This window comes from Solanum lycopersicum, chromosome 8 (assembly GCF_036512215.1).
Source record: "Solanum lycopersicum chromosome 8, SLM_r2.1".
In the NCBI taxonomy this organism is placed as follows: domain Eukaryota; kingdom Viridiplantae; phylum Streptophyta; class Magnoliopsida; order Solanales; family Solanaceae; genus Solanum; species Solanum lycopersicum.
Window position 1 is genome coordinate 14,086,126 of NC_090807.1, and position 11,073 is coordinate 14,097,198.

General features: G+C 35.8%; 1 long non-coding RNA gene across 1 annotated transcript; it reads right to left on the reverse strand.

The window, feature by feature from the left end:
- Nucleotides 1–4,488: 4,488 nt before the first annotated feature.
- On the reverse strand, nt 4,489–6,798 carry LOC101252205 (uncharacterized). Its single transcript, XR_183000.5, has 2 exons — nt 6,626–6,798; nt 4,489–4,748 (listed from the first exon to the last, which is right to left on the reverse strand). It is a non-coding gene; the product is annotated as an uncharacterized lncRNA (long non-coding RNA).
- Between the last annotated feature and the right edge of the window lie 4,275 nt (nt 6,799–11,073).

Consider the following 11,073-nt stretch of genomic DNA (forward strand, 5'->3'; position numbering starts at 1 on the left):
CCGTTGTAAGTAAAACTTTCTCCACGGCCTCATAAATTTCTCTGAGACATATTAGAGAAACTCTCCTACCTCAAACTACCCAATTGGATATCTATATCTCTTGCCATAAAGGGCCCTAAAGGGTGCCATAGAGATACCTAGTGATAGCTATTATTGTAGGTAAACTCAATTAATGGTAGATTTCAATCCAAATTACCCTTTAAGTCAATGACACATGTCCTCAACATATCTTCTAAGGCTTAGATGGTTCGTTCCACCAAACCATTTGTGTGTGGATGAAATGCGGAACTAAGTTTCAACTTGGTACCAAGCCCACTTTGGAATACTTTCCAAAAGTGAGAAGTAAATTGAGTACCCCTATCTGAAATGATAGACAAGGGAAATATGTGCATTCTCACAATCTCTTTAAGATATAATATAGCATATTCTTCCATTTAATATGTAGCTTTCACGGGAATAAAATGGGCTGATTTGGTCAACCTATCAACAATTACCCTAATCGAATAATTTTACCTTCGTGTACGAGGCAAACCCACAACGAAATACATATTCACATTTTTGGACTTCCAAGTTGGGATAGCTATATCTTGAGACAAACTTTTGGGTCTTTGATGTTCGGCCTTGATTTTTTGACAATTTCGACATTTAACCACAAACTCTGCTATATCCTTCTTCGAATCAATCCACCAATAGATCTCCTACAAGTCGCGGTACACCTTGGTTGCTTTTAGATGTATGGAATATCGTGAACCATTGGCTTCTTCTAAAATTTGTCTTCTCAAGTCATGCACAACTTGAACACACAACCTACCTTTATACCTATGTACCCTATCTTCCCCTAGGAGAAAGCTTCAATGGATTTCCCAAGTACGTAGTCTTTGAACTCAATCAAGATGGGATCAAGGTGTTGCTTGGTTTTCACATCAACCACTAAGGATGACTGAGATTTATGATGAACAATGAACCCCCATTTGGAAAATCTTCTAGTGGAACACCCAACCGGGCCAATCTATGGACCTCTTTTACAAACTCCTTCTTATCATCAACAACATGAGTTACACTACCCTTAGACATCCTACTCAAAGCATCCACAACCACATTGGCCTTCCTAAGGGTGGTGAAGGACACTCATATCATAATCTTTCAAAAGATCTAACCACCTTCTTTGGCGGAGGTTTAAATTTTTTTGGGTGACCACATATTGGAGACTCTTGTGATTAGTGAACACATCTACATGCACTCTACATAGATAGTATCTCCATATTCTCAAAGAAAACACCACAACCGCTAGTTCAAGGTCATGAGTGAGGTAGTTTTTCTCATACACCTTGAGTTTACTAAATCATATGCTATCACCTCGCCATGTTGCATGAGGAAACAACCCAAACCTACTCAAGAAACGTCACAATACACAACAAACCCTTCGGTACCCTCTGGTAAGGTCACTACCAGAGTGGAGGTAAGCTTATCTTTTAATTCTTGAAAACCTCTTACACAAGATCCCGACCATTCAAAATCAACTTGCTTTTGGGTTACGGTTTTCAAAGTAGAAGCATTAGATGAGAACCATCTACAAACCTCCTATAATACCCAGCTAAAGCCAAAAATCTTCAAATGTCGGTAGGACTTTGGGGTCTAGGCCAATTCTAAACTCCTTTCATCTTCTTTCGGATCGACCTCTATACCCACACTTGAAATAACGTGGCCAAGAAAAGCAACCAATCTAAACCAAAATTTACATTTACTAAACATAGCAAAAAGTTGGTTATGATTGAGGACTTACAAAACCATCTTCAAATGGTTTATATGGTTATTCTCACTCTTAGAGTATATCAAGATGTCATCAATAAATACAATGATTAATGACTCAAGATAATCCCAAAACACCTGATTCATAAGATCCATAAAATCCACCGTGGCATTCGTTCAACCAAAAGACATGACTAAGAACTCATAGAGATATATCTTGTTCAAAATGTCATTTTTTGGAATATACACTCCTCTTACTCTAAGTTGGTTATACCTCGATCTCAAATAAATCTTTGAAAGTAACTCGCCCCTTGAAGTTAGTTAGACAAATCATCAATTCTAGGGAAGGGATACTTATTCTTGATAGTGACCTTGTTTAGTTATCAGTAGTCAATACACATTCTAATAGACCCATATTTCTTTTCACAAACAATATCGAGCGCCCCGTAAAGATATGCTTGGTTGTATAAAACCATTATTTAGAAAATCTTTTAGTTGAACTTTCAATTCTTTCAACAAGTCCAGAGCCATCCGTCAAGGAGAGATTGAAATAGGTTGAGTATCTAGTAATAAATATATGCCAAAATCTATTTCCCGTTCGGGAGGGTTTCCAAGCAAGTCATCAAGAAAGAATTCCGGGAAGTCCCTCACCACGGGGACCGACTCTAAAGGAAGAGCCTTGGATATAAGGTGCTTGACCCTAACAATATGATAGAGACATCCCTTATAAATCATCTTACAAGCTTTTAGACATGAAAAAATTTGACCTCTCATGATTGAGTTTCCCCCTTTCCACTCCAAAAAAGGTTCATTAGGAAATTGGAATTTAACTACCCTTGTTCTACAATCAATTGAGGCAAAACAAGCATTTAAACAACCCATACCTAATATGACATCAAATTCAAACATATCAAATTCTACCAAAACAACCAATATAAATATATTGGAAAATAATATGGGTTAACTCCTATAGACTCTTTTACAAACAACGGAGTCACCCACTGGGGTAGACACCAAAAAAGGTTCAACTAAGAAATCAAGGAGAACATCAAACTTTACTGCCACTAAAGGAGTTACAAAAGATAAAGTGGCACCGAGATCTAGCAATGCATAAATAATAATTGAAAATACTTGAAACATACTGGTAACAACTGGGAGAATCTTCTTGATCACCCCTAGATTTGAGAACATAGAAGTGGTTCTTCTTTAGAGAATCAAAATTAAGACCACTTGTTCATGCATGGTTACTCTCCCTTACTTGAGTCTTGTACACGCGACAATTTTTCACCATGTGTCCACTCTTTCCACAACCAAAGAAGCTATTCGTTCCCACTAAACATTTATTCATATGCCTCTTGCCACATTTGGCACAATTGGGTTTCTCACTTTGTGAACCACCACCTTTTCCCCATTGAGGCTTAGGGTTAGACACCCTATCCTTGTTAGACTTTTGGAAATTAGAAGGAACTTGGTTGGTGAATCTCTTCTTGAACTTTGGTTTGTCTTGGATTTCAAGCTTACCATTAGAAGTACCTCCGTCATAAGGCCTTGCCCTTTTGGCATCCTTATTTTTTCCCTTAAGCCTACTCTCCTCAACTTGTTGATCATGCACCATCAAACAATACAAATCTATGTTATTATGAAGCATTGCTTCATGACACTCTTCCACTAGATCATCGAACACACCCATCACAAAGCGACTCATTTTATCTCTCCGATTAGTCATCAAAGAAGAGGCATATTTAGACAACTTAATGAATTTCAAAGAGTATTCTTGAATACTCATACCTCCTTGACGAAGTTTGATGAATCTTCCAAATTTTCCTCTCTTTTCTTCCTTGGAAAGAACGTATCAATAAATGCCCTCCTAAAGATTTCCAAACTTATGGAACCGGCTCTCAATGTCCTATTATCCTTCCATTGAGATTACCAAGTTTGAGCCACCTCTTTGAGTTGATAAAATTCTAGGTCAGCCTTCTTATTTGAACTCACCCCCACAGCATACAAGATCTAATAAAACTCATCTAGAAAGTCTTAAGGATCTTCATTTACCTTAGACCCAAAGAACATTGAAGGGTTCATCCTAGTGAAGTCCCTCAAACATGAAGCCATGGTACTAGCATTTTGATTCATAGGGTACAACTTCCCAATTCTCTTAAGCCATCATAGTTTGACCTTGATTCATTAAGGCTTGAGCTTGAGTAGCCATTACTTGAGTCAAGTTTACGAAAGTCGCCCTTATTTCTCCATCCGTCATGACCGGAGGATTAACCGGGGCTTGGACACCTGGAGGAACTTCCTCTTGGGGAGGAGCTCGGTTTCCTCAAGGAGGAACTCCTGCATTTGCGATCTCCTCTTCAACCCTTCTTGCGGCTTCCCTTTTAGTAGTCATAGCCTATATCCACAAGAAAAGTATTAGAAAGATAGGACACATATATTTAAGACTCTTTAGGCACGACTTAAGAATACCAAATAAATGAATTTCCTAAGCATCACCTATCCTCTCATTCATAAAGGTGGCACGCTTCACAATTATGAAGAAGACTCTACATAGACGTGGTTTTGTCACATCATTCCTAATATTATTCAACCTAATGCACTGATACAAAGTTTTTCATGACCCGAGAGCACCCCCTAGTTGTAACCGGCGTCTTCATCCTCGAAGAGGTATTAGACAATCCCTTAGTATTCATCATTTCATAATAGATAGAATAAAAGCAGAAAATTTAAAACTTTTCATTTGAAGTTGAACTTCACTTCATATATTAAGAAAGAAACTAACTTGTCACACATTCCATCTAGACATAAGAGTATGAAAATAGGGATTTAGCCCTTACATCAATAACAAGCCTTATAATACGAATTACAACATAGTATTTAAATAAGGAAAGTAAAACTAGAATTAGAATCAAGCATCTCCATCCTCAGCCTTGGGGACTCACCTATTGGGCAATTCAAGTTTCTTCTAGAAGGACTAGAATCACTTCAATGGCCCAAACCTACACTTTGTGTAGAAAATATAAGAAATATGAGTTAGTACGAACCACATGTACTAAGTATGGAAACATATGCAAGTAAAACATATGAAACATGCACAAAGGGACATTTGGTTATAAACATGCTATATTTACTTGAAAAGGCCTTTATGCACATTCCAAGAACATTATACAAGTCCATACCATAACAACAAGGCATATCCATACTCATAAGTAACACCATAATCAAGCCATAGTCAAAATTTCATATTTTAAAGTCCATTTCATCTATACATCACAAGACCTTACTCATAACCCCAAATCAAGTCTACTAGTGCAAAGTGTATTTTAAGACCCATTACCCCACATAAACTAAGTAAACTAACGAAGAGATCACAAACATTGTCTTTTACCTCATACATCATCATAACAAGTATAGTAAACAACATGTACACCAAATAAAACCAACATCGTGTGTATCAAGTCACACCAATATCATACATATCATATATACATAAAGAACCCGCCCTAAAATTCCCCTGTAGTTCCACTTGTGCAATGTATAGGTAAAGTCCCATACCCTTACCTACAACAAGTAACACCTCTTAAGTAGTCCTAGTTAGTGTTCATCTTCTTAATTTCATTCATTGATTTTAACATTCGAGATATTTCACCATAACCGACATACACCATGTGAGTTGCATGGAATACGGTGTCATCCCTCACACCGAAAGGAGGGTGAATACTTTCCAAGGTAAGACATAAACATTCGTATAACATCTAGGAGGATCCACTAGCTAAGGTTTCCTATGGGTGGCACAAAGTTAAGGAACTAGGTGGTTGTTACCAGAAACCTTTTTTATGCTAATTAGCATGGTATTTTCCACCTTATGAGAACATCGGGTGAATCTTTCTTCTTTTGGGAAAGAACACCTCTCATTGTCAAGTTCACTCAGTGCTTAGTTAAATTCCCTTTTTGAAGTGTCTTTAAGTCTTCCTTAATATTAATGTATAATAATATAGGTCTTTGGAGTTTAACCCCTCATATAATATGTTCATAGCTCATAGATTTTAAGATGAGAAAGTTCTTTCATCACAAATCTAACATCATGTGAGAAAATCACTTCAAAACATAGTCTTAAGAAACACATGGGAATTACGTTGAACCCCTCATAATAGCACACCTATCATCATCTCAGAACCATCATATTCATAGCATGATCATACATTCATAATTTCATCATTCATACTTCAAGTAATCAATATTAACAAGGATAAACCAACAATAATACAATATCATGTTCATGACCTTGAAGGTCTAACCTTCCAAGAGTTTATCCAAAACCCATGATATTTATCCATCGAATCAATTATCATCACCATAAAATAGTCAATTACAGAAGAACATACTCAATAACATTACTCTATTCATTAATCAACATAATTCAAGAGTTAGGGTTAATAGAAGAGGGACATTTGTTAATATTTAAGGAATTAAGTTAAAACTAAACAATACATCATATAAGGCAATTCATAAAGTAATAACACAATTAACACCAATATAGACAATTGATAAATTCATCATCCTCAAAAAATTCACCAATTCAAATCCAAGATTTATGAAATTAGGAAAGAATATGGGTCCAAGTGAATTTATACACCTAAACAACCTTAAGTAATAATAATTGATTCATAATTTCATTTTTCAAAGAAGACCCGTGTGTAGAGAAAAACTATAGATTTGGGGGGATTTTTAAAACATATTTGAAGGGACCTCTTGGGGAAAACAATCCGAAGAGTGAAAGAAAACATACGTTAATGAAGACATAGCCATAAAATTGTAAAACATCTTTGAAGGGACCTCTTGGGAAAAGGAATCCCAAGAGTGAAAGAAAACATACCTTAATGAAGACTTATCCATAAAATTGAGTTGAAATCTCTGAGAATTGATCCTCTTCTTGGAGCTTCAAGGTCCTTCAATGGAGGTTTTGTGTAGAGAGAGAATTGAGAGAGAAGGGAGAGTATCTATTTTTTTTATTTCTAATTGAGTATTCTCTGTTTTTGATTGGAGAATGGGTGTAAAATGACTAAAAACTATATATACTAACTCTCCAAAATACCCAAAACACCCCTACACTTGTTGGACTTTAATATAAACGTCCAACTTGACTTTTCATTATATCCCGATTTCTTCAAAAATTGAAGGTGGGTTCGCAACGCATAGCAAGGTCCAAATTTGTGTTTCAAAAATACTTTTTGAGGAAGAAGACCTCATGTCAGCTCCACATTTTGGAATTTGGAACATGGCGCACGATGCGCGGGCACTCTTTGATTCGGCCCGTCGAAACTTCTTCTTCATTTTTCATCTCTAATCGCTCACAATTTTCACGACTCTTTCCCCGAACACTTAGGATTGTAATTACCCCTTTTTAAGTCATAATTCATCAGGTTAGTCTCTAGGTAAGGTCATATGATTTCTGGGGTGTTATTTGTGTTAGCCAACATACTGTATATAGCAGATTTTAGGTTCAATCTGATGTCTCTTTCGAGGATAACTAAGGAACTTAATTGCTAAATTTAATTTTTCCTAACTTCTGTATATTCTACAACCTCTTAAATTGGAAGGTGTTGGAGGTTGGTGAAGAAAAGGATGGACTCTACATGCTAAAGTATAAAGGACAAACAGAGAATAATGATCAGCATTTTAGAGGATTACAACAAATTAAAGATTTGATAGCTACAAGAAACAAAGTAGATGTTTTACTTTGTCATAAGAGAATGGTACATGCATCTGCTGGAGCATGCAACAGGTTTTTAGTCTTAGCCATGATTATTGTGAGCAAGAAATCGATAGTTGTGAAATTTTCCCACTTGCTAAACAAACTAGGATGCCTTTTCCTAGTAGTAATACCATATCTATTGCTATTTTTGATTTACTACTGATGTATGTGGACCCATTCATGTACCTAAGTTTGATAGTAATAAATTGTTCTTGACAATTGTGGATGACTATTATCGGATGACTTGGATTTTTTTTGTTAAAATTCAAAAGTGATGTTGTAATGGTTTTGAGAGAATTCATTAAACTAGACTTCAAACAGTCTTGTAAAACAATCAAAGTAATGAGATCAGACAATGGGACATCATTTGTGAATTCTAAATGTGAAGTATTTTTTAAATCTCATGGCATTCTACACCAAAGATCATGTGTTTACACCCCACAAAAAATGGAGTGGTTGAGAGGAAACATAGATACATTTTGGAGTTAGCTAGAGCCAATAGATTTCAAGGATCCATTCCTTTTAAATTATGTGAACATTGTGTACTGGGAGTTATTTATTTGATGAATAGATTGTCATCTAAAGTATTAAATGGAAAGAGTCCTTATGAATTGTTTCATGTATGTAGAGGTACCATTGATCATTTTAGGACCCTGGGCTGTTTGTGTTATGCCAAGAAATTTCCATCTGGGGACAAATTCACAGCTAGAGCAATGACTGTTGTACATATGGGATATTCTGAGGTGTCCAAGGGTTATGTCTTATATAACCTCTCTACACATTCATTTTTTACTTCCAGAGATGTTATTTCTCTAGAAGACATTTTTCCTTTTAAGAATTAGACTCCATCTCACCCCATGAGTCTAGAAAATCCTTCGGTTATATTGACGATATTGTTCAGGCCCATCCTCGTTTGAGCTCCCGGTCCATGCTCTAGTTGGGTCTGGGCGTGAAGGGGGTGTTAGAGTGGGTAAAATTTCCACATCGGTTAGGGAATGAACTGGTGGTATCCTTATATGGACTTGGACAATCCTCCCCTCTTGAGATAACTTTTGGGGTTTGAGTTAGGCCCAGGTGCTACATCTTTAAAATCCCTATATGGTCTGAAGCAAGCTAGTAAACAGTGTAATGTCAAACTTACAGATGCTTTGATAGATTCTGGTTTTATACAAAGCAGATTGGACAATTCTTTGTTTATTGAAAGGCATCATGAGAATATTCTAGTTGTTTTAGTATATATGGATGACATTCTAGTAGCTGGTGGTGAATTAAGACTGATTAAGCGGACTAAGGAAGAGCTACAGCTAAGTTCAAAAATAAAGATCTTGGAATCATGAGATATTGTTTGGGGATTGAACTCAGAAGGTCATCCAAGGGAATTTTGACGAATCAGATAAAATAAGCTTTGGAGATGATAAAAGAATTAGGACTTACTGGTGCAAAACCATCATGGACTCCATTGGATCCAAATTAGAAACTGACAACAATAGAGGTGGATAAGGCAAGAGGAGTTACATATCATCACATTTTGACAGATATGGGATTGTATCAAAAACTGAATACAAGATTATTGTGCTTAACGCAAACAAGGCTAGACATTGGTTTTGCAGTATTAAAAACTAACACTTTTCTTACAAAATCCTAAGAAGTAACATATGGAAGCATCAATTAAGGTGGTTAGATATGTAAAAAGACAGACTGTAATGGGGATACTAATGAGAAGAAACTAAGGAATCAAACTAAGAAAACATTGTGATTCAGACTGGGCATCATGTCACAATACAAGAACATATGTGACAGGTTTCTTAATCAAACATGGAGTATCCTTGGTATCATGGAGATCAAAGAAGCAGACGATAATATCAAGAAGTTCAGTTGAATCACAATACATGAGCATGGCTACTACTGTGTCAGAGATGGTATGGCTGGTAGCGTTGTTCAAGGAACTAGGGGAAGAGCTGGAGATGCTAGTGGACATTTTTTGTGATAGTAAGACAGAATTACAAATAGCTGCAAATCCAGTTTATCACAAGAGGACCAAACATATTAAAATTGACTGTCATTTTATTAGGGAAGATGTTCAGAAGGGATTGATCAGACCACTCTACTTGACATCACATGAGCAATAATCAAACATTATGACAAAGGGATTGTTTAGATTCTAACATGAGTATTTAGTATCCAAGCTCGGCTTTTTGAATATATTCATGCATTCTAGCTTGAGGGGGAGTGATGAAATAGGAGCAGTAATTTAGGTGGAGGTGAGTGTTGATGATTGTAATTATCTGTACATAATTCCTAATAGATTGTTTAGTTTGTTGGTTTAAATAGTGTATAACCACCAATAGAAGATTATAGAAGGATCTTAGGCAATTGTATGTAAGGGAGAAGGTGTAACCAGATTCTCCAAGTAATTCATTTTTCACATATTGTACAAATGCTTCCTCACAGATATGAAGATGTTATCTTCTGTTTCTTAGCTCATTGTTATTCAATGGATGTGAATTGATTTGTTAACACCCCCGTTTCAGAACTTCCAATCCCTTTCACTATTGCCTCCAAAAAAGAGCATTTCAAATTAAAAAATTTGCCAGTTGTCCCCCTAATTTCTAGCCCTCAATCTCTTTCTATATATTCATCTCTTTTAATCACTATTAGGAGACACAAAAAAAAGAGGAAAAACACAGTTAATATAGGTTTAGAAGAAGAATTTTGATTTCTATAGTTGCTAAGTTAAGAATTTCGAATGTCAAACTCTCGTCTTAAGATATTTGTTCTCTTCCATCATCGGAGTTCTTTTCACGTGGTGTTGAAATACCTCACCTCAACGCGTTCGCCGTAGTAGCTTCTCCAAGAAAGATAATCTCTCTTCCTCTTCATTTAGACATTGTGTGTTGTATGTTCAAGCTTTGGTATATGTTCTGCTGCTAAATGTATTTGGTTCCTTGTTTACTGTTTTCTTAGTGTCGTTTTCTTATGAATTATTGGGTTGTAAGCATGAATGTAGCTTTGATAAAGCTCCTTTGATTATTATATGTTGGTCAGTATATTCATTGGTTCAATTTGGTATCTATATAATTATTTGATTCTTTGTCTTGCTTTGTTCAAAATGATTTAAAGTTCATTTGATCTCAACAACGAGTGTATCAGTTGTGTCGCTTTGGACTATTCACTATTCGATTTAGCTTTCATCAGTGTGACAAGAATGAGATGATAGTCTAGGTTGTCTGCTTTGGGGTCCTTCTAATTATGAAGGATTCTTGTTAACGTTTAGATTGAATTCGCCTAGTAGATATATCTAGCCTCTGATTTTGTTATTTCGAGTAGCTTAACTAGTATATGTCTCTTTTGGATTTCAACTCATGGAGGATTACTTATAGCTCTACCTTTGTAATGTGACGATTAAACTAAGATCACTCTTATTTTTAGATAATAGACCTCCATCTTTGTCTAAATCTAAAAATATTGATTTTTAACTTTTGTTTATCTTAGTCATTTACTTTAATGTTATCAGTGTTGTGGACATTTTTTTATGCCTATTATTTCATCGTTTAACATGTTTGCTTGAA